The following is a 25,572-nucleotide window of genomic DNA, read 5'->3' as shown; positions in this document are numbered from 1 at the left end:
TAATATATAAGTAATGGAATAGTTAAAATAAGCTAAAAGGAAGAAGGGACAGGAGAGATACATGCAGAGGAAATAGAGATGTGCTTATTTCCTCATTTTTTAGAGCAAGGAATTATTAAATACAACTATAAAATATCACAAATTTATAAAGGTAAACAGTAAAATAGGTTAAAAATATACCTAACCAAAACTTGAAAGTAGAGAGGGAAAGAGAAGGGGGAATGAATATAAGTGCACCAAATTCTTCACCTTTTACAGCATAAAGCCAATAGGTACTGGTCAAATTTTATAAAGCAAGGAACAGAGGTGCAATTAGAGTTTATAATGGTATCTACTAGATTAAAATCAGAAATGGCTAAAAGGAGCTACATCTAACGAGTAAGCCTGTTTTGTTGCCGTTGATTGTTTGTTTTTACCATGTGCATGTTCTAGTTTTAAAATGGAATTGGGTCAATGACTGGATATATGGATGAAAGGATGGAAGTAAAGTAAATAGAGATCTGCACTACTTTCTGGAAAAAGGGATATTTAAGCAGAAACCTGGAGAAAGAATAAGAGTTACCTAAGTGAGGAGAGAAAGGAAAAAGTATTTCATGTAGAGAGTCCAGCCCAGAAGGAAGTTCATTGGCTGAGACATGGAGTAGAAAGGAAGAACTGAAGACAGTAATAAAGGAAAGAAATCCGCTGTAGACCAGCAAGTGGCCTCCGTCCTTGGTAAAGCTGTATGTTGAAGACGGCTTCCTGACAGAATCCCCTCCAGTCCTATTGTGCTCTTTATTGACTCAGACCTCAGGGATGGGAGGCATAAGACATCCTCCCTCTCTTCTCTTTTGCCCACAGCCATGTGTTTACCAACTCAATGAAAGAAGGCCATGGCCCTGACAGAAAGCAGTCTCCACCTTTCAGAAGCTGCAGCACCTGTGAACATTCAGCCTCTGGAACCTGCTCGTCTCTTGCATGCTAGTGCAAAGGAATATGCTTCCTCCAGAAAAACACTTAAAACTTGATTTCATTCATTTATCTACCAAACACTTAGAGCCTACTGTCTACTGACTTGCCACTTCTTCAGAGCAGTCTTCCCGGACCATCTGATCTAAAGAAGGTTCCCCATATCACTTCCTCTCTTGTAATATTCTGTTCTTGTCCTTCATAGACTTTTCATAGTTTGCAGTAATTTATTTATACACTCACTCTGTTAATGTCTATTTCTCTTACTAGATGATAAGCTTCACAAGAACAGAGATCACACTGTTTAGTTTACAATTAGAGAACACAATACTGGAACTTAGTAGGCCTTCAACGAATACTTATTGGATGTATGGATGGTCAGAAGGAAGGAAGGAAGGATTGGCGTGTAGCTATATGGGTGGATATGTGAACATACCAAGCCCTATGCTATTTGTGTTATTTAACTTTGGAACCCAGCACCTCCCATAGTGCTTGGTATATAGTGTGGCTCTATTAACTTGTTGGCTATATCCTAGGCACTAGGGATGAAAGAATGAGTATAGCACTGTTCTCACCTTTTAGAAGTCAAATTTTAGGGAGGGAAACATAAATTAATAATTACAGCAATGTGCAATATATGTTATGTTAGAAACGCAAACCAGGGACTATGGAAGCATAGAGGAGAATGTGCTTAACTGCTTGTGGAGCTCAAAGATGCCTCCTGAAGGAAGCTATACTTGAGCTGAGTCTTAAAGTATGCTAAGAAATTTTCTGAATAAAGAACAGAGGAGGGGCCGGCCCTGCGGCCAAATGGTTAAGTTCATATACTCTACTTCAGTGGCCCAGGGTTTCACTGGTTCAGATCCTGGGTGTGGACCTAGCACCACTCATCAAGCCATGCTGAGATGGCGTCCCACATAGCACAACTAGAAGAACCTACAACTAGAATATACAACTATGTACTGGAGGTCTTTGGGGAGAAGAAGAGAAAAAAAAAGATTGGTAACAGATGTTAGCTCAGGTGCCAACCTTTAAAAAAAAGAAAGAAGAGGGGCCGGCCCAGTGGCACAGTGGTTAAGCTCGTCCGTTCCGCTTTGGTGGCCCAGGGTTCGCTGGTTCAGATCCCAGGTGCAGACATGGCACCGCTTGACACACCATGCTGTGGTGGGCGTCCCACATATAAAGTAGAGGAAGATAGGTATGGATGTTATCTCAGGGCCAGTCTTCCTCAGCAAAAAGAGGAGGATTGGCAGCAGTTAGCTCAGGGCTAATCTTCCTCAAAAAAAACAAAAACAAAAACAGAGGAAAGGCATTCCAGAAGATGGTATGTAAAGATAAAGAGAAGATCATCGAGGGATCATGAGTCAGTCAACACGGCTACAAAACACAAGGTGCAACATAGAAGCAACATATGAGGCTGGAACAAGGACAGAGGACAGACTGTATTAAAACATTTTAGCTTTGTCTTGAAAGTGATGACAAGACCTAGGATGACAAGTGTGAGAATGACATGATCAGATTTGCATTTTCTCAAGTTCACTCTGGTCAAAACATAGCTAATAAGCTGGAAGGGCTGGAGGTACGGACACCAGTTAGGATTCATGTGAGACAATGAGGAGGGCTTGAATGTGGCAATGACAATGAAAAGAGAGAAGAGACCATTTCAGGGACATTGAAAAGATAGAATAGGCAGAAGAAGACAGTAACCAATGGGATGTGGACACTGATGGAGAAGGGGTCTCTAGGATGATTCAAAGGTTTCTGGCTTTAGTGCTTGGATGAACTATGGTGCCATTAAGCAATAATTGGGAGGAGAAAGAAGAGGAGAATGTTTGAGAATATATTACCTTTCAGGTTCCCCAATCTAGAATGATACAGTAATTGAACAGATAAGTCTGTAACTGACACCAGCAGTCAGAGATGAGGATGAGATTTGGCTACGATCAGTTCATGGACGATAGTTACAGGTATGGGCAGAATATTGCCCAGGGGAACAGAGAAGAAAGGAGAGGAAAAGGGGACTAAGTGTGGAACCCTATGAAATATGTTCATTTCCATAGCAAATTATGGTTTATTTGGTGTAGATTTCTTCCAATGATTTCATTTTAATAATTTAGTTATTCACTCTGGTTAGAGAATTCCATAATTTAGTTTTAGTAACATGTATGCAGTATTGACACTGTTGCTATTTGTAATAACTCAAGGCTACTGTTTTAATCTTTTCAAATGTTTTCATTATTTGTTTATATAACTGAAACTTCAATAACATACTGCACAAATGATGGTCATTTCATATCTTTGGTTTAATTAAAAAATAAACATGGTGACACAGAAAAACCTTGAAATGATTTCCTCCTTGCCTCTTCCTTCCTCTGCTTGTCTACTGTTGTTTTTATTACTCAAATATTATTATAAGTGTGCCTTGCTTTTGAGAGAGAAAGTCACCTGGCAAATTGCCATTTCAAAGTTCTTAAAGAGCGGCTGGAACAAAAATCCACAAAACAGAGCAAGTTAATAGTTATTAGCATATTCATAAACTGAGACATAAGGTCAAACTCCTTATTTTCATTACAAAAGTCACCTACTTATGTCATTGATGATGCTCTTTGTTCTACAGCCAATAGATTAATCCTTGTGTGATTTAAATAAATTCTCAGAGGCATTTATGCTTTAAAAAATAAGAGCATCCAGAAGGAAGAATTTTTAGTAGTTAAAGGTACTTATTAAAATACTGCAAAGGTTTAGGCAGCTCTGTAGGCAACTTCAGGAGAAAAATCTGTTGTCCTTTAAGAGACTCGTAATTTCACAAGAAAAACCTCCTTCCATTCATTGATATTTGAAATAAAAATTGTGACAGCATCATGCTGAAGTAATTTCTTAGCTCATGTAATAAAATTAAAATATTCAAATTATCATTGTCTTTCTTACTGGGAGTTTTTGAAGAAGCATGAAGATAGGGAGAATTTCTTTAGCACGATATTCATCAAGAGGCACAAAACACTTCAATGTTAGTTTGAAAAAATATGAGAAAATTCATGAAGCATTTGAAAATTCTCTTGGATGTTGAAAATCAATATGACATGTACACAAAAATCAGAAGGCAAGGATGTTTCGTGTATACCATGTGGCACCACCAAAGTTAGCCCAGTATTTAGGCAAAGAGGTAGCCACTTAAATGATCTGAGAGTCAATGACATCAGCCTGATTGGAAAAAAGGATGATGGGAATGGACAGTGCTTTTTCTACTGTTTGATTTCTTGATTTCTGGCCTATCTGAGGTAAGTCAGCAGTGGTGGGTAGAAGTCTTTTTCTCTCTACCCTCTCAATCCCAGTAAAGCCTAGAGCCTAAAAGGATCCTTTGTGCCATCATAAATATAAACTCTTCCTCCCCTGTCCTTTTATGCTATTATCTTCAATAAAAAAAGAATTTTCTCCCCTTAGAAAAATATCAAGGCATAGTTATTTTTAAAAATGGCTTTGACTCCAGTGGAATCTAAAGAAAATGCTACTAAACAGTCAATGGATCATTAAAGAAACCAAAGAGGAAATTAAAAACTACCTCAAGACAAATAAAAATGGAAACATAACATTCCAAAATCTACAGGATGCAGCAAAAGCAATTCTAAGAGGGAAGTTTATAGCGATACAGGCCTACCTCAGGAAATAAGAAGTCACAAATAATCTAACCTACACCTAAAGAAACTAGGAAAAGAAGAATAAACAAAACCCAAAGTTAGTAGAAGGAAGGAAATAATAAAGATCAAAGTGGAAATAAATGAAACAGAGACTAAAAAAATATAGAAAAGATCAATGAAACTAAGAGCTGGTTCTTTGAAAAGATCAACAAAATGGATAAACTTTTAGCCACACTCATCAAGGGAAAAAAGAGAGAGGGCCCAAATAAACAAAATCAGAAATGAAAGAGAAGTTACAATCGACACTGCAGAAATACAAAAGACTATAAGAGATTACTATGAACAATTATACACCAATAAATTGGCCAACCTAGAAGACATGGATGAATTCCTAGAAACATACAATCTTCCAAGAGTGAAGTAGGCAGAAACAGAAAATATGAACAGACTGATTACTAGTAATGAAATTGAATCAGTAATCAAAAAACTCCCGAAGTCCAAGGTCAGAAACAAAAGTCCAAGATCAGAAGCCTGCACAGCTGAATTCTACCAAACATTTAAAGCAGAGTTAATACCTAGCCTTCTCAAAGTATTTCAAAAGACTGAAGAGGAAGGAATGCTTCCAAACTCCTTCTACAAGGCCAGCATTACCCTGATACCAAAACTAGACAAAGACATGACAAAAAAAAGAAAATTACAGGCCAATATCCCCGATGAACATATATGCAAAAATCTTCAACAAAATATTAACAAACCAAATTCAACAATACGTTAAAAGGATCATACACCATGATCAAGTGGAATTTATCCCAGGAATGCCAGGATTGTCTGATATTCACAAATCAATCAACATGATACACCATATTAACAAAACAATTAAAATCATATGATCATCTCAATAGATGCAGACAAAGCTTTTGACAAAATTCAACATCCATTTATGATAAGAACTCTCAACAAAGTTGGTATAGAGGGAACATATCTCAACATAATAAAGGCCGTATGTGAGAAACTCACAGCTAACATCATACTCAATGCTGAAAAGCTGAAAGCATTTCCTCTAAGATCATGAATAAGACAAGATGCCCATACGTGCCACTTTTATTCAACTTAGTATTGGAAATCCTAGCCACAGTAATTAGACAAGAAAAAGAAATAGAGGCATCTAAATTGGAAAAGAAGAAGTAAAACTGTCACTGTTTGCAGATGACATGATACTATGTACAGAAAACCCTAAAGATTCCACCAAATAACTATTAGAATAAATGAATTCAGTAAAGTTTTGGGATACAAAATTAATATACAGACATCTGTTGTGTTTCTATACACTAATAATGATTTATCAGAAAGAGAAATTAAGACGAGAATCTCATTTACAATTGCATCAAAAAGAATAAAATATCTAGAAATAAATTTAACCAAGGAAGTGAAAGACCTGTACTCTGAAATCTATAAGACATTGATGAAAGAAATTTTAAGATGACACAAATAAATGGAAAGATATATGGGCTCACAGATTGGAAGAATTAGTATTATTAAAATGTCCTTACTACCCAAAGCAATCTATAGATTCAATGCAATCCCTATCAAAATACCAAGGGCATTTTTCACAGATCTAGAACAAATAATCCTAAAATTTGTATGGAACCACAAAAGACCCTGACTAGACAAAGAAATCTTGAGAAAGAAGAACAAAACTGGGGGTATCATGCTCCCTGGTTTCAAACTATACTACAAAACTAGAGTAATCAAAACAGTATGGCATTGGCACGAAAACAGGCACATAGATCAATGGAACAGAAAAGAGAGGCCGGAAATGAACCCATGCTTGTATGGTCAATTAATCTATGACAAAGGAGGCAAGAATATACAATGGGGAAAAGACAGTCTCTTCAATAAATAGTGTTGGGAAAACTGGATAGCCCACTGGATAGCAAAAGAATGAAACTAGACTACTATGTTACTATGTTATATACAAAAATTAATTCAAAATGGATTAAACACTGAAATATAGGACCTAAAAACATAATATTCCTAGAAGAAAACATAGGCAGTAAATTCTTTGACATTGGTCTTAGCAACATTTTTTGGGATCTGTCTCCTCAGGCAAGGGCTACAAAAGAAAAAACAAACAAATGAGACTACATCAAACTAAAAAGCTTCTGCACAGCAAAGGAAACGATCAACAAAATGAAAAGGTAACCTACTGTATAGGAGAAGATATTTGCAAATGACATATCTGATAAGGGGTTAATCTAAAAAATATATAAAGAACTCATAGAACTCAATATCAGAAAAAAAACCTGATTTAAAAAATGAGCAGAGGACCTGAAAAGACATTTTTCCAAAAAAGACATACAGATGGCCAATAGACATATGAAAAGATGCTCAACATCACTAATCATCAGGGAAATGCAAGTCAAAACCACAATGAGACATCACCTCAAGCCTGTTAGAATGGCCATCATCAAAAAAGACAAGAGATAACAAATGCTGGCATGGACGTGGAGAAAAGCGACCCTTTGTGCGGTGTTGGCATGATTGTGAATTGGTTTAGCTGCTATGGAAAACAGTATGAAGATTCCTCAAAAAATTAAAAATAGCACTACCATATGATCCAGCTATTCCACTTCTGGGTATTTGCCCAAAGCAAATGAAAACACTAACTTGAAGAGATATATATACCCTATCTTGTTGCAGCATTATTTACAATAGCAAAGATATGGAAGCAATCTAAGTGTCTATTGATAGAAGAATAAATAAAGAAGATGTGGTGTATGTATACATATATATATGTATTACGCTAAGTGAAATAACTCAGACAGAGAAAGTCAAGTACCATATGATTTCACTTGTATGTGGAATCTGAAAAACAAAACAAACATATAAACAAAACTAAGCAAACAAACTCGTAGATACAAAGGACCAACTGGTGGTTGCCAGAGGTGAGGGGAGGGAGGGGGTTGGGTGAAATAGATGAAGGGAATTAAGAGGTACAAACCTCCAGATATAAAATAAATAAGTCACAGGGATGTAATATACAGCATCAGGAATATAGTCAATAATGTTGTAATAATTTTTTATGGTGACCAATGGTTGCTAAACTTGTGGTGATCATTTTGTAATGTAGATAAATATTGAATCACTATGCTGTATACCTGAAACTAACATAATATTGTATGTCAACCATACTTTAATTTAAAAATTTAGAAATAAAAATGGCTTTGACTCCCAGACACATTCCCCAGTCATACCAAGTAGATTTCTGTCTCTCCACTTTGCATATGTTTCTCTTTGTCTTTATTTCTCTTACTGCATTCCAGCACCTAGTAGCTCCCTATTCCCAATACTCAACTCTCATCATTTAGGACCAACTTGAACGTCATCATCTCTGCGCAGCCTTTCCTGATCTCCTTTCCCAATCCCACTTCAAATCAATTGCTTTCTCACAGTTGGTTGCTTTCTTAGAATGGGGTAGTTGTGAAGATTAAATGAATTAATCTATATAAAGTGCTTAGAACACTGCCTGAAATATAATATGTGTTATATGAGTGTTGGCTGCATCACCGTCATCATGTGTTTCTGAAGTATCTTTTACAGACTTTCATGGTAGCATGACTTTTGTCCTACCACTTAGCCTTTCTCCTTACTTCTTTACCCAAAATTCACCCTCTCAGTGAGGTCTTCCCAGCCCACCTATCTAAAATTTCAAAATCACCCCCCTTTAAAAACTCCTTTTCTGATTTTTTAAATCCTTAGCACTTCTCCCTACATACCATACATTTTACTTCATTATCTTGTTAGCTTGTTTATTGATGAGTCCCTCATCAGAATGTAAGCTTCATGAGGGCAGTAAACAGTCGTTCAATGAGTGTGTTTGCATACGGTCTCACCGTATCCCCAGAGAACTTAACATAGTATCTGGTACTCAGTGGATCAGGTGAGTAACAGAAAGGTCTGAAATCATGAGGTCATTCCAGAGCATGGCACATCTGAGTGGAATGTCCCAGTGAGAAACACGCAGCCAGTTACATCATGAAGGTACTGAGCATTAGGAGGAGAGGAAAAAATTCTTAACATGGACATGACAACTTTACATCTTTTTCTTGACAGTGGCTACTAGGGAAGGCTCTGGGTCCCAGGCACATTGTTGATATTTAATAATAATGGATCATTTATACAGATTACTGATGCATAGTATTTGGCAAAGAAATATAAAGCTGACATATATACTATTTGCTTCAAAATATAAATTTAAGGGCCAGTCCCAATGACCTGATGGTTAAGGTTCAGCACACTCTGCTTTGGTGGCCTGCTTTGGTTCCTGGGCGTGGAGCCACACCACTTGCTGTGCTGTGGCAGTGGTTCACGTAAAAAAAGGAAACAAAGAGGAAGATTGGCAACAGACGTTAGCTCAGAGAAAATCTACATCAGCACACACAAAAAAAATTATATATATATACGTAAATTTAAGGTTAGGTAAAAACTTTCATATTACAATATTATACAATGGGTACAGTTTTTTAAAAGCATAATCCAGGGCCATTTTTCTCATTATACCAAATGGTGTTTCTGTATTGAAATAATCTCTAAGGTCATACCATAAAATACTGTGAAAATGTCACAGGTAGGTAGTGTAAGGTAGTTTTCAAGTGAGGAATCATCATTTTAAATGCCCATTAACATTTTCTTATTGATTTTTAATCAAAAGATTTCAGGAGAAATCTTTTGAGAAAGTGTCACAAAATAGCTCCTGAGCAGAAACAGTACAGAGAAAAGCAGGGTTTGTTCACTGGAATAATATAAACCTACATAGAACTCAAAATGCCAGCTCACTTATAGGGTATCTGCCGTGTCCTGCTCACATCCGGTCCATTCCTAGCCAGGAATGTTAAGTCCTAAATAATTCCAGCCTGAATGATATGGAAACTGATAAAAATAACCCAACAGCTCTGGGAGACTGAATGTCCTATGCCCAGCTCAGAAAGAAATTTTGAATCTCATCCCATTCAGTGGCTGTGTGACCTCAAATAGGAAACTTTACCCCTCTGAGCTTCCACTGCCTTATCACAAAATGAGGATAACACATTAGTGCTGCCTTACGCAGTGGTTGTGAGGATCTAATTAAATACTGCATGAAAACATTTGGTCAACTCTGAAGTGCTATGCAAATGTAACGTATAAGTTTTGTGTGTTAGAGGTCTTTGTTACCTAATCTTTGCCTCAAAAAATGACCTCTTTGTTCTCAAGTTTGCTTTTGTCTGGTCTTATATTGGCTCAAGGTTTAATTTCTTACCTATTGAAGTTATCTCTTTAGACCTTGCCTCTGCCCAGCTCTTTCTTGGACTACTAGAACTTGATAACTTTTTTGGCTTCCATTTGACTCAGCGTTTAATTTTAGGCCTGTGCTGAACCTGCCACCATCAGAACTGTGAGTGCAAATTAAGGGTGCACTCCTCTGTCTACTGAAGCCAGCTAAGTAATGTATAGTATTTGAGGGTGCAAGACAAGGGCCATGGGATTTCAGTGCTCTCTCAGAGAACTAAATCAATTCCCTACCTTTAAGAAGACTTACTTGAAAGGACTTCCAATTCCTCCTCGTGAAATAATGTAGAAACCATTGTTCTTTCTGTTCACTTCGGCACTGGGACAAATGTGCTTAAAAACTAAAACTGGGAGGGCTGGCCCCATGGCCAAGGGGTTAAAGTTCCACATACTCGGATTCTGCATCCCATGTTCATGGGTTTGGATCCCGGGTGCGGACCTGCTCATCAGCTGTGCTGTGGAGGCACCCTACGTACAAAGTAGAGAAAGACTGGCGCAGATGTCAGCTCAGAGTTAATCTTCCTCACACACACACACACACACACACACACACAAACAACTAAAACCAGCAGGTATTCTTGTTTGCAAAAGACTTTGATAGAAAACCAGAGCTGATGGCTACTGCTAGCAGTAAAAGTCTATACATTAGTTTCTTCTTTGTATAAATAATAATATCCAACAGATATAGCACTTACTATGTGCCAGAGTCTCCACATGTACTATCTCATTTACTCTTCATAACTATTATTCCCATCTTACAGATGAGGAAATTGAGGCACAGAGAGATTAAGTAGTTTACACAAGGTCAACAGCAAGTAACAGCTGAAATTCAAACTCCAGAGTCAGGCTCCAGAGTCTATAATCTTAACTCTGTATACTGCTAAGAGTCACAGTATTAATAGAAGTTGTATTATCTATTGTTACATGACAAATTACCCCAAGACTTAGGGGCTTAAAACAACATCACAGTGTCTGTGGGTCAGAAATCTGGGTACAATTTAGCTAGGTCCTCTGTTTCAGGGTCTTTCATAAGCCGCAATCAAGGTGTCATCTGGGGCTACAGTTATTTCAAGGCTCCACTGGGGAAGGATGCACTTCCAAGCTCACTCATATGGTTATTGACAGGACTCAGCTTCTGGTAGGCTGTTGGACAGAAGCTCCCTTAATTCTGCGCCAGCAGGGCAGTTTTCAAAGTGTGCAAGCTGGAAAGGCAATAGAGAGTCCAGCAAAATGGAAGTCAGTCTATGGTAACATAATCACAAACTGACACCTTGTTACTTTTGCCATAGTCTATTCACTAGAAACAAGTCACTAAGTCCAACCATAATCGAGTGGAAGGGATTACACGATTATAAATACCAGGAGGTAGGGATCAATGGGAGTCATGTCAGAAACTGCTTACCCCATAATAATTAACAGTAGCTAATGTTTATTGAGGGCTTACTATCTGCCAGGCAATAATCTAGATATTTTACATATATTAATTCATTTAATCCTCACAACAAACCCCAATCAACAGATGAGTTAGTCACAGGGAGTGTCATGATAACACTTGGGGTGGAAAAAAAGAATACCACTTTCCTGTATCCCAGCAGAGAAAGTGTGCGTTAGAATGCTTCAAAAACCATTGTCACAAGCTAACTTTACCCTGACCACAGCCCCTTTAAGAAGCTTTTGTCTTATCCACAGCACTGGCCTTCTCTAGCTAACATCAAACAGTACGTTCTCAAAGTAACTTCCCTCTAGCTCTACTAGTCCTGGGCGTGAGGAAGAAGAATTATTCTTTAAAAAAAAAATCACTATTTCTCATTTACATTATAACTTATAGAAATGAATATATTTTTATATTAACTCAGTTTTCAAAACTGAATAAGAATCATCTTAAGTTTTCTATATGAAAAGCTACCAAGGATTCAAGATATCCAAATGCATTGCAGTTTTAGTTTTATTCTAAATTTGTTTAGATTCTGTTTCTCTTCAAAAAGTTGAGGTGGCTGGCTCCCAGCTGGCCAGTCTTAAAGAAAGATAAGCAAAAACAAGCGTTTCCTCTGCGAGATTCCAGGCTATATGGAATTGAGTGGAGGGGGGTACTGATGCTGTGATCAGACTCTCTCTCTGCGGCCCTGCCCTCCAAATTAGAGGCCTGGGGAGGAGGTGGAATCACCTAGGACAGGAGGAGCTGGAAGTCCTCTTCCCTCTTTTTAAGAGGAACTAAAGCACTTGCTTATTACAAGAGCTATGTGGAAGGCATCCCAGATTCCGAGGCCACCGAGTGTGTGTCTATTTTCAAGCCTCTGATATCTGTAATGACACATCCTTTAAACATCTAGAAGCAGGTTCGTGGTCAAGTTAAATATGTCAGCAAGTGAATATAGATTCAAAACCCCAAATAAAATATGAACAAATTAAATTCAACAGTTTATTAAAAGAGTAACAACATTTACCAAGAAAGGTTAATCCAGTAATGTGGGAAAGATTATTGATTAATGTGTTAATGTGGTTCATCACACTGATAAGTCAAAGGAGTAATACTATCTCAGTAGAAACCAAAAAGGTATTTGCTAGAATTTGGCACTCTTCATAATTAAAGAAAAAATATCTCAGTAAACTGGGATACAGGAAGTCTACTTTCCAATGACAAAGAATATTTATCTAAACTAATATCATGTTTAACAATGAAACATGAAAAGAATTCCCAATAAATTCTAAATTAAGAGTAGGATGCTCTTAATTGCGTTATTTTTTAAAGCATAAAAATGACATTCTAAATGTTCAACTGTGTATTAATTTACGATTAATATGGCATACTATGCAGCCAGTATCATCATGTTATACATATATGTATAAATGCATATGCATGAGATCCATAAACACACAATATATATAGATCTATATATATGTATAAATATATGTTTGTAAATACAAAGTGTGTGAATGTAATTGTGCGCTGAAACTTCTGAAAATAAATACAAACTGTTAACAATGGTTCCTTTAGAAGATAGCATTAATGGAATTGAAGGAGGATCCGAATGGAGAGGTCCTATGTAAAGAGAATCCTGTGTGAAGAGTAATTCTGCACGGTTGAATATTTTTAGAACAAGGAAATATATATGCAATATTTAAGCCAATTTAAAAAACAAGTCAAAGAATATTGACAGTGAAGAAATAATGATATTTCCAACTGAAAAACAACAGTATGTAAAAAGACATATTAATACATCAAAAAATAATCCAAATGATGTATCCCCAAATTTTGACTTTGGTTGTTATAGTTGTATGATAGAATTATGGATAATTTTTCTTTTGCTTTTTGTGTTTTCCAAGTTTTCTCTATTAATCACGTATTTATTTTGTTATTAGGGAAAAGATTAAAGAGAACTATGGTAATGTTTAATTTGTAGATTACACTAAATGACTGCTACAAAAATTTATAGGAAAATCTGTTTATCTTAATCTGGTCTCTAAAGGGTTGTGATGCATCCTAACTGTATCACAATCTTTTAAAGCTGTTGGGAAAGCTAAATGCTTCCATTTTATTGCAAAGCCAGCAATCTTTTCTGGGCTTGTTTAATTTGGTCATTTCTCTGAGGTTCAAAATCTTGGAATCATTCTGCATTCTTTCCTCTCTTTTCTATATAAAGTCACTTATTAAGTTCTCTCAAGAATCATTCCTTCATTTCACACAGCTCTTTTCTGTTCTAATCCCATACCAACTCCTGGTCTAGGCCTGCATTACCTCATACCCGGACCAGTGAGCTATCTCATTGAGTCTCTTTGCCTCTAGGTTTGTCCCCACTATTTACGTATCTCCCTGTCTTCGCCTCTCATCTTTCATTGCCCTCTTTATACCATCCAATGGCTCTATTCCTTGTTCCTCTAACTTGCTACATTCCCACCTCCATGCCTATGCTCTTGACATTGCTCCTTGTAATAGTATCTAAGTTCCACTCTTCCTTCCCAGTTAGCAGTCCCCTACCCCCACCATGGTCTCTCCTTCTTCATCCCTTTGTATATTCAATCCTACAATTAATACATATTGCTTAACCATGTTGTATATCAGACTTTGAGCTAGGCACAGGGAGTATTGACTAATTTCCCAAATTAGTGACTGGACCACAAAGGGTTATGAAACTCAAGTTCACATTATCTGCTTCAACAACATTTTATCATGTCCTCCAATAGCCAGAGTTCTCTAATAGCCCCTCACCTCTCTGCTTCCCTTTGACTCTAATCATGAAATCTTTCTCGTATTCAACAATTAACATGTACATGCTTCGTATATACTCAGGTTTATGCTAGATGCTAGGAATGGAGAGTTGAATAAAACTTGCCTCTTACTCACCGAGAGCTGCAGCTTAATGGAGAAGGTAGACAAGAAAATAGATACAGTAGTGAGTAAAAGGTATTCTAACAGAAAAGTACAGAAGAACATAAGAGTGTTTAATTCTACCTGGAAAGAGCAAAGAAGGCTTCACATATGAGGTAATACTTGAGCTGATAGCTGGCAGAAAAGATGAGAACAGTATTCCAAATAGTGAGAACAGGATGCAAAGGCACAAGGCATTAAATAGCACAGCTTGGCAGGAAACCACAAGCACTTCAGTATGACTGGAGCTCTGAGGTTGGAGAGCTGGCCTGGGGCCAGATCTTATTTTGCCTTGTTTTGCATTTGAGGGAGTGAGTAAACACTAAAGAATTTTAAGCAATGAAGTAACATGATTAGATTTGTGTTTTGAAAAGTACCTCTGGTGGCTATATGGAAAATAGTTTGGGATGGGTGAGTGACGGGGCCCAGGATGGGCAAAAAGTCAGAAGGCTGTTGCTGAAGTTTAGGAAAGTAATGAGAACCAGGCAAGTAATGAAGTAGAGGAGTGATGGTGGGGACAGAGAGAAGGAAATGGTTTGGAGAGATACCAAAGAGGTGAAATCAACAGGATTTATCTACTGTTGGTTTTTAGAGGATGAGTAAGAGGAAAGATTAAACAATGACTTCTGAGCTTCTGGCTTAAGTAATATAGATCCCAAGCAGAAAATACAGGAAGAATTGATGCTTTGTAGGAGGAGGGTATCCAGTAAGTTTGAGTGGCCTGTTAGGCATTGAGGTAGAAGGTCTTGGAGGTTATTGGATATACATGTCTTGAGTTCAGGATTTTGTTTGGGTTAGAATTAGAGATTTGAAAGTCAGAGTATAGATAGTGAACAAAATGATGAGAATGGTTAACATTACCCAGAGAAAATGTATATGACGAGAACAGGTGCTAAGGATAGAGCTCTGAGGAACACAAACTGCTAGGTGATCAGAGTAAGAGGAACCAGAAAATGACCCCGATAAGAAATGGTCAGAGAAGTAGGAGGACAGCCAGGATAGGCTATTGTATGAGTTTCCTATTGCTGCTATAACAAATCACGACAACTTTAGTAGTTTACAACACCACAAATTTATTATCTTACAGTTCTGTAGGTTCAGAAGTCCAACACACGTCTCACTGGTCTAAAGTCAAGGTGTCAGGAAAACATCATTCCATCTATAGCCTCTAGGGAAGAATTGGTTTCCTTGCCTTTTCCTGCTTCTAGAGGCCACCTTTTCTTCCATCTTCTTTTTTTTTTTTTTTAAAGATTGGCACCTGAGCTAACAACTGTTGCCAATCTTCTTTTTTCCTTTCTGCTTTTTCTCCCCAAATCCCCCAGTATATAGTTGTGTATGTTTTTTTTTTTTAAGTTGTGGGTCCTTCTAGTTGTAGTACATGGGATGCTGCCTCAACGTGGCCTGATGAGTGGTGCCATGCCCACGCCCAGGATCCAAACTAGAGAAACCCTGGGCCGCCGTAGCGGAGCACGCGAACTTAACCACTCAGCCATGGGGCTCGCCCCTTCTTCCATCTTCAAAGCCAGCAACAGTAGGTAGAGTCCATCTCCCAGCACATCACTCTGATCTTGCCTCTGTCATCACATGGCCTTCTCTGACTCTCTCCTGCCTCCCTCTTCCACTTTTAAGGACGCTTGTGATTATACTGGGCTCACCTGGATAATCCAGACTATGCAACTATCAGCTGACTAGTCATCTAAATTCCATCTGCAACCTTAACTCTACTTTGCCTTGTAACCTAACACATTCATAGGTCCCAGGGATTGGGACATAGACATCTTTGGTGATGGGGGTAGGCTACCATGATTACCACTGTTGCCATCTCAGAAAACAATCAACCAAAGAACCAAACAAAAACATTAAATGAATAAAAGAGTAGATGTTGGTGATCCTGGGCAAATTATTCAATTTCGCTTTCTGCCTCTGTTTATCTACAAAATGGAGATAATAATGATACCTACATTGTTGTAGGTACCATTGTTATAGGATTGTTATAGGATTAAATAAGCTAATACTTTATAAAGTACATAAAGCTGTGTCTGCTTTATAATATTTTTGAAGAGCAATTAGAGAGTTAAGTAAGGCAAGGACTTAAAACTGGCCATTGGGTTTGTTGACTGGGCAATTAGTGGTCTTTATCACTGCAGTTTCAAGGATATGGTGGGTCTAGTCTAACTACAGTAAGATACAGGTGAGACATTGGAGAACAGAAGTAAATACAGTTCTTTTGAAGAGCTATTTAAGAAGAGAAGGAGAAAGGGGGCTGGAGCAGTCTCAGCTAAAGGAGGATGGGAAGTTATGGGAAATAAGAACACACTTCCATGCTGTGGGGATGGGGCTGGTCTATAGAAAAGCTGAATATATGAGAGAGGGAATAAAAGAATAGTTGATGTAGTAAAATCCCAGAGGAGATGAAATAGATGTGATCAACAGCTCATATGTGGGAGTTAACTTTGAGCAGGAGAAGAAACAATTAATTCTCTGAATCTAGAGGGAAGACTATGAGGGTGAATCCCAGGAATTAAATGTAGTTTCTTTCCTTGGTTGCTACCTGTCAGTAGGAGTTACTCACAGGCCTCCACCTGAGGCTATGACACCTGAGTTAAGTTCTCATTCATCATCCAATAGCAAGATGCTATGCATTGTCAGCGGTGTTTACCTCCTTCCACCGGAAGCTTCTGTTGAGTGTTTGAGTGTTCAAGTTTAGAGTTAGCGAGTGAAAATCTCCTCATTTCTTTCAAGGTGGTCAATTTCATAAACACTACCTGTTTCTTTCAAAAGATTTCTCTGACCGAGGTATGTATGCTACACTGCTCCTCCCGACATTTTTCGTTTTTTCTGATACAAAAATGAAGATGGAGGAGACCAATCCAATTAGGTATAATTTCATGTCAACAGAACAAGCCTTCTTTTTTTTCAGTTTTTTTCTTAAATTTTTATTGAGTTAATGATAGGTTACAATCTTGTGAAATTTCAGCTGTACATTATTGTTTGTCAGTCGTGTTGTAGCTGCACCCTTTCACCCTTTATGCCCACCCCCCACCCCATCTTTCCCCTGGTAGCCACTAATCTGTTCTTTTTGTCTACTGGCCTTCTTTATTTATTTTTCACTTTTTATCACAGAAATTTTCAAACATAAACAAAGTAAAGGCAATAATATAATAAACCTGCATGTACCCATCACTTCAATAATTATAACCTATGGCCAATTTTATCCCATCTATACCCATCTCACCCCTACCTCCACCCCCAGTATTTTAAATCAAATAGGCTTCCCTAAAAAAAAAGGAATTTTAAACTTTGTGATTATACACTTCATATATCTGTTTCTCTTTTATCACATCACTAAGACACAAGAGACAGTATAGCACTACTTTATACAAATTTGAAATAGCACAATCAAAATATTAATTATTAATATTAACAAAGTCTCATTTTAGATGCTAATTTAAAAAATATCAAGAATTGTGTAATAATTCAAAATTGCATTATTTCAGAGCTGGTAGGTAAGTAAATATTTTTCTTGTTTGTCACCAGAATTACTCAACAGAAATGCCTATCTATCCTTCATACACTATGAACACCCTAGTTATATGGTTTGGAATGGAATAATTTTGGTGACTATTTTGCTTCTTATCAGTCCATTATTTTAATGTAAAGTTGGTTGGTTGGTTGGTTGATTGGTTGGTTTCGTTTTATCAGAATCAATGAGAATGGCTGCATTCCAACACTCAGAACAAAACTAGACACATGGGGTCTCCATGTCTCCAAAGATGAGGGCTCCTTTCTGCATTAGATAAGCATCTCAGAGCAAACTAGGGTTCCTCTCTGTCCTGCATTCAAGGTGCATCCTAAGGAGAGGGCCCTAAGGTTGTTCAATTCATCAGCAATATTGAACAGGCCTCTAGTGTGTACAGGGACTTCGTGAGGATGAGCTCCAGCCTTGACAAATAGTTGGTGTTTAGGGGAAAGATATTAAAGGAAGGGGCAAGAGAAGAGCTGAGGAGTCTCATACACCGAGGTCAGCCTGGCTCTGTCTTTGACAAGCTACGTGACTTTGGGCAAGTCACTTACCATCTCTGAGCCTCTAACTCCTCACCTAGAAGATGAGTATATAATAGTAACAGTAATAAAAGGAAGACAAGGAAGAAGAGCTACCAAAGATTGAATATATAGTGACCCAAAAAGGAAACAAATATGGCTTCTGACTTTGAGCTGCTCAGAGTCTAGCAAGTATAACAGACAGACAAACAGATACTATAATTTTAGAGATACACTGTAAAGTTGTTTTTAATAGCGCAAAGAATGCCATCAAGTGCTGATGCTGGTGCTTGAAAACAACTCACTCTCATATCAATAACTTTGGAATAGAAGTTAAATGTGATAAATGGTTCTGAAGAAGGCCAAACTCCACAACAGCCAGTATTGTTCATTTAGAGGAGGGCATACTGCAAAACATTAGAAATGATGCTGAGACATCTAAATGCAGAAGATACATCTTTAACCTTTAAAAATCCTCAAGTATCTGGGCAAGAATAACGGGGAAAAAAATACTGATGACTAAGCTGCAAGATCACTGTCACTGTAATAGATTTATAGGCTCTGAGAAGTATTCCAGTCCTCCCCCCACCTCCACCACTACCATTTATTTTTCATTTATTCCTCTTAGGATATGATGCTAGATCTTCAAGAATATATCACCTGAATAAAATGCAACTGTCCTGCTCTCAAAATTAATGCAGGCACTTGAATGTACATCATTATACAACACTCTATTACAGCATCTTCAAGATAATCAAAAGCAAGGACCCAAACAGATATTTGGACACCCACGTTTCATAGCAACATTATTGACAATAGTCAAAAGGTGGAAGCACTGCACGTGTCCGTTGATAGATCGATGGATAAACAAAATGTTGCTTATTCAGCCTTAAAAAGAAAGGATACATGCTACAACATGCTTGAACCTTGAAAACATTATGCTAAATGAAATAAGCCAGTCACAAAATGACAAAGATTGTATGATTCCACTCATATGAGGTAGCTAGAGCAGTCAAATTCATAGACACAGAAAGTAGATTGTGGTTGCCAGGGGCTGGGGAGAGGGGAGAACGGGAGTTATTGTTTACTGGGTACAGAGTTTCTTTTTGGGAAGATGGATAAGCAATTCTGGAGATGGATAGTAGTGATGCTTACACAACACTGTGAATGTACTTAATGCCACTAAACTAACCATTTACTTAAAAACAGTTAAAATGGTAAATTTTGTATGTGTATTTTACCTCACACATAAGAAAATGTAGTTGGTGTACCCTTTGCCTCTCTTCTTTGTTCATTCCTCTTTCTTGCTGGCTGGGATGCAGATATGATGGCTGGAGCTGGAACAGTCTCATCGGACCTCACAAGTTGTGCCTTGCACAACTGTAAGAGGTACCGTTTACATAGAATGTATAGATTTTTACATAAAAGAGAAACATTTTGTCTTGTTTAACCACTGTTCTTTCAGATTTCTGTTACTTGCAAACCAACCTAGTTCTAACTGATACATAGGTTATATATACAGATATCTTATAACCCAAGCATTCACAAGCAATAAATTTCAGAGTCCAGAGGCATACGGACTATTATAATAAAATGAACGAATTCCAAATGTATGCTAAATTCTGAACATCAGACAATCTGGCAGGGGAAAAAGCAATATATAAGAATCCCATTTTTCAATTTATTTAGGTATTAAGATAATTGTCTTATAAATAGTGACAAACATTGTAAAACTATGAAATGGTTCATTAATAGAAGCCTAGAATACTATGGAATTATTAAAAAGAACAAGGCAGAGGGAAGATCCAAGATGGCGCCGTGAGTAGTCCTCTTTGTCTCTCGCCCTTCGAGTCTACAATTATTTGGACACTTATCGCTTGACAAAGGATATCCAGACAGCATCTCAGGACGTCTGAGACACCCACGCGACTATACATCGGAAGGCGGATGGACTTTCCTCCGGGAGGATGTGGAAATAGGTGAAAACTCTCCGACCCCGACGGGCAGCCTAGTACCCGCAAGCGGCTTTCTTCCAACGGACGCCCCCAGAGGATCCACACACATCTAGGGCAGGAGCGAGAACACAACAGAGGAGCGACAGTGGAAACAGGTGACCAGAACCCTACCTAAACCCCCCGCAATTACTCCTAAACGCAGAGGGAAACTTTGGAGTTGCACACCTGAGCCCGCGGGGAGAGTCTCTCCCCGCCATTGGCGGGGAGACCCAGCCTGGTGCTCGGGGCGCCCGGAGGGTCCCAGAGAGAGACACGGAGGGCACGGAGGTCTCCCAGCTGCCGTTGCCCGCCCCGTGGGACTAGGGATTGCCGGAGATCTCAGAGAGGACCGGGGCAGGGGGAACTTTCAAAGGCAGGTTCTGCGACCCGGAGGGGAAGCGCCGGAGTTCCGCCAGGCAGCAGACAAAACTCTCTGTCTGCCATTAGCAGAGGGGCCACGCCCAGCATTCAGGGCTCCCGGCAGAGGCCCGGAGAGAAGCCCTGAGGGCGGGGCGACCCCCTAGCTGCCGTTGCCCGCCCCGTGAGGCTAGGGATTGCCGGAGATCTCGGAGAGGACTGGGGCTGGAGAGAGTTCCAGAGACCCAGCTTAGTAGCCTAGGGGGAAACCCTACAGGCTCACAGCAGCCTTAGGGAAAGCCTCTGCACAGCACCAGTAGAAGGCACCCGGCCGCCAGCCACAAGGCTGGAAGACCCCAGGGCAAAAGCAGCACAGCTAGGTGTACTAACCACAGACTGTAGAAGATGCCAATAGCTCTCCTGCAACCCATAGAGGACAAGTGAGATTCGGTGGGTGCCGACAGCAACGGAGCGACAAATATAAGTGATCCCACCCCTGGCCGCTGGAAAAGCCCATAACACCGTTGCAGACCCCAAGGAGAGAGCACATCTAGGTGGGCTGCAACAGTAGGCACCTGCAGCCTGAAGCCCCCCTGTGACGGCCCCCACGGCAGAGGAGGGAATCCAAAGGGCCACTGTGGCTACGAAGAGGGGCCCAGGCCCAGTTAGCAACTACGGACAGGGTTCCTGGTTGGTGAAGTATAAACAGCTGCTCCCCCCACCGCAGCAGCTGAAACAAGTGAAAGGAGCAACTAAACTCTATCTCCATGCGGAGGCACAAATCAACAACATCAAGCAATATGAAAAAATACATTAAATCTCCAGAACAGAAAGAAAGTAACAAATACACAGAAAACAATCCCAAAGAAAATGAGATATATAACCTAAATGATGATGACTTCAAAACAGCCATCAAGATTCTCAATGAGTTAAGAGAGAATTCTGACCGACAACTCAACGAGTTCAGGAGCTATGTCACAAAAGAGTTTGATACGATAAAGAAGAACCAAACAGAAATATTGGAAATGAAGAACACAATAGAGGAGATTAAGAAAAATCTAGATGCTCTGAACAGTAGGGCCGATAATATGGAGGAAAGAATTAGCAATTTGGAAGATGGCAATATAGAATTGTTGCAGGCAGAGGAGGAGAGAGAAGCAAGACTTAAAAGAAATGAAGAAACTCTCCGAGAATTATCAGACACAATTAGGAGATGCAACGTAAGGATTATAGGTATACCAGAGGGAGAAGAGAAGGAGAAAGGGGCAGAAAACCTATTCAAAGAAATAATGGCTGAGAACTTCCCAAATCTGGTGAGGGAGATGGATCTTCAGGTGACAGAAGCCAATAGATCTCCAAACTTTATCAATGCAAGAAGACCAACTCCACCGCATATAGTAGTGAAGCTAGCAAAAGTCAATGACAAGGAGAAAATATTAAGGACAGCCAGGCAAAAGAAACTAACCTACAAAGGAACCCCCATCAGGCTATCAGCAGATTTCTCAGCAGAAACTTTACAGGCTAGAAAAGAGTGGAATGATATATTCAAAAATCTGAAGGACAAAAATCTACAGCCGAGAATTCTCTACCCAGCGAAAATATCCTTCAAATACGATGGAGAAATAAAAACTTTCCCAGATAAACAAAAATTAAGGGAGTTCATTGCCACAAAACCTCCTCTTCAGGAAATCCTCAGGAAAACCCTCATTCCTGAAAAATCCAAAAAAGGAAAGGGGCTACAAAACCAAGAGCAGAGGAGATAAGTAGAAGGACAACAACAGAGAGTAGCAGCTCTACATCAGAACAGATTAAACCATGGTACGAGAAACAAAGGAAACTGAAGAAAACCGGAAAACAAGACACAAAATGGGAGTGGTAGGCCCCCACATCTCAATAATCACTCTAAATGTAAATGGATTGAACTCCCCAATCAAAAGACACAGAGTGGCAGGATGGATCAAAGAACAAGATCCAACAATATGCTGCCTCCAGGAAACACACCTCAGCCCCAAAGACAAACACAGACTCAGAGTGAAGGGATGGAGAACAATACTCCAAGCTAATAATGAACAAAAGAAAGCAGGTGTCGCTATACTAATATCAGACAAGGTAGATTTCAAAGCAAAACAGATAAAGAAAGATAAAGAGGGACAGTATATAATGATAAAAGGGACTCTCCACCAAGAAGACATAACACTTATAAATATATACGCACCCAACACAGGAGCACCAAAATTTGTAAAGCAACTCTTAATAGAACTAAAAGAAGACATCAACAACAATACAATAATAGTAGGGGACCTCAACACACCATTAACACCAATGGACAGAACATCCAGACAGAAAATCAACAGGGAAATAATAGAATTAAATGAAAAATTAGACCAGATGGACTTAATAGATATATATAGAACACTTCATCCAAAAACAGCAGGTTACACATTCTTCTCAAGTGCACATGGAACATTCTCAAGGATTGACCATATTTTGGGAACCAAAGCAAACATCAATAAATACAAGAGAGTTGAAATAATATCAAGCATCTTTTCTGATCATAACGCTATTAAACTAGAAATCAACTACAAGAAAAAAGCAGAGAAAGGTGCAAAAATGTGGAGACTAAACAACACGCTTCTCAACAAACAATGGATCCTTGAAGAAATTAAAGAAGAAATCAAATATTATCTGGAGACAAATGAAAATGAGAACACGACATACCAAATCATTTGGGATGCAGCAAAAGCAGTCCTAAGAGGGAAATTCATCGCAATACAGGCTCACCTCACTAAACAAGAAAAAGCTCACGTAAGCAACCTCAAACGACACCTAACAGAACTAGAAAAAGAAGAACAAACAAAGCCCAGAGTCAGTAGAAGGAGGGAAATAATAAAAATAAGAGCAGAAATAAACGATATTGAAACAAAAAAGACAATAGAAAGGATCAATGAAACAAAGAGTTGGTTCTTCGAAAGAATTAACAAAATTGACAAACCCCTAGCCAGACTCACCAAGAAAAGAAGAGAGAAATCGCAAATTAATAAAATCAGGAATGACAGAGGAGAAATCACAACAGATACCAATGAAATACGAGATCATAAGAGAATACTATGAAAAACTATATGCCAACAAATTGAACAACCTGGAAGAAATGGACAAATTCCTAGACTCCTACAATCTCCCCAAACTGAATAGGGAAGAAATGGAGAATCTGAATAGACCAATCACAAGTAAGGAAATAGAAACGGTAATCAAAAACCTCCCCAAAAACAAGAGTCCAGGACCAGATGGCTTCTCTGGAGAATTCTACCAAACATTCAAAGAAGACTTAATACCTATTCTCCTCAAACTGTTCCAGAAAATTGAGAAAGATGGAGAACTCCCTAACACATTATATGAAGCCAACATCACTCTGATCCCCAAACCTGACAAGGACAACACAAAGAAGGAGAACTACAGGCCGATATCACTGATGAACATAGATGCAAAAATCCTCAACAAAATTTTGGCAAACCGATTACAGCAATACATCAAAAAGATTATACACCATGATCAAGTGGGATTTATACCAGGGACACAGGGATGGTTCAACATCCGCAAGTCAATCAACGTGATACACTACATCAACAAAATGAAAAACAAAAACCACATGATCATCTCAATAGACGCAGAGAAAGCATTCGACAAGATCCAACACCCATTTATGATAAAAACCCTCAGTAAAATGGGTATAGAAGGAAAGTACCTCAACATAATAAAGGCCATATATGATAGACCCACAGCCAACATCATACTCAATGGACAAAAGCTGAAAGCCATCCCTCTGAGGACAGGAACAAGACAAGGGTGCCCACTTTCACCACTCCTATTCAACATAGTACTGGAGGTGCTGGCCAGAGCAATTCGGCAGGAAAAAGAAATAAAAGGAATCCAAATAGGTAACGAAGAAGTAAAACTCTCGTTGTTTGCAGACGACATGATCCTATACATAGAAAACCCCAAAGAATCCACAGAAAAACTATTAGAAATAATCAACAACTACAGCAAAGTAGCAGGGTATAAAATTAACGTGCATAAATCAGTAGCATTTCTATACACTAACAATAAACTAACAGAAAAAGAACTCAAGAACTCTATCCCATTCACAATCGCAACGAAAAGAATAAAATACCTTGGGATAAACTTAACCAAGGAAGTGAAGGATCTATACAATGAAAACTACAAGACTTTCTTGAAAGAAATAGGCGATGACATAAAGAGATGGAAAAACATTCCTTGCACATGGATTGGAAGAATAAACATAGTTAAAATGTCCATACTACCTAAAGCAATATACAGATTCAATGCTATCCCAATCAGAATCCCAAGAACATTCTTCACAGAAATTGAACAAACAATCCTAAAATTCATATGGGGGAACAAAAGACCGCGAATTGCTAAACAATCCTGAGCAAGAAAAACAAAGCCGGTGGAATCACAATCCCTGATTTCAAAACATACTACAAAGCTACAGTGATCAAAACAGCATGGTACTGGTACAAAAACAGGTCCACAGATCAATGGAACAGAATTGAAAGCCCAGAGATAAAACCACACATCTATGGACAGCTAATCTTCGACAAAGGAGCAGAGGGCCTACAATGGAGAAAAGAAAGTCTCTTCAACAAATGGTGCTGGGAAAACTGGACAGCCACGTGCAAAAGATTGAAAATTGACCATTCTTTTTCACCACACACCAAAATAAACTCAAAATGGATCAAAGACCTAAAGATTAGGCCTGAGACCATAAGTCTTTTGGAAGAGAATATAGGCAGTACACTCTTTGACATCAGTTTCAAAAGAATCTTTTCGGACACTGTAACTCCTCAGTTGAGGGAAACAATAGAAAGAATAAACAAATGGGACTTCA

This window comes from Equus quagga, chromosome 1 (assembly GCF_021613505.1).
Source record: "Equus quagga isolate Etosha38 chromosome 1, UCLA_HA_Equagga_1.0, whole genome shotgun sequence".
Taxonomy (NCBI): Eukaryota; Metazoa; Chordata; class Mammalia; order Perissodactyla; family Equidae; genus Equus; species Equus quagga.
Note: the sequence above shows the minus strand (reverse complement) of the source record.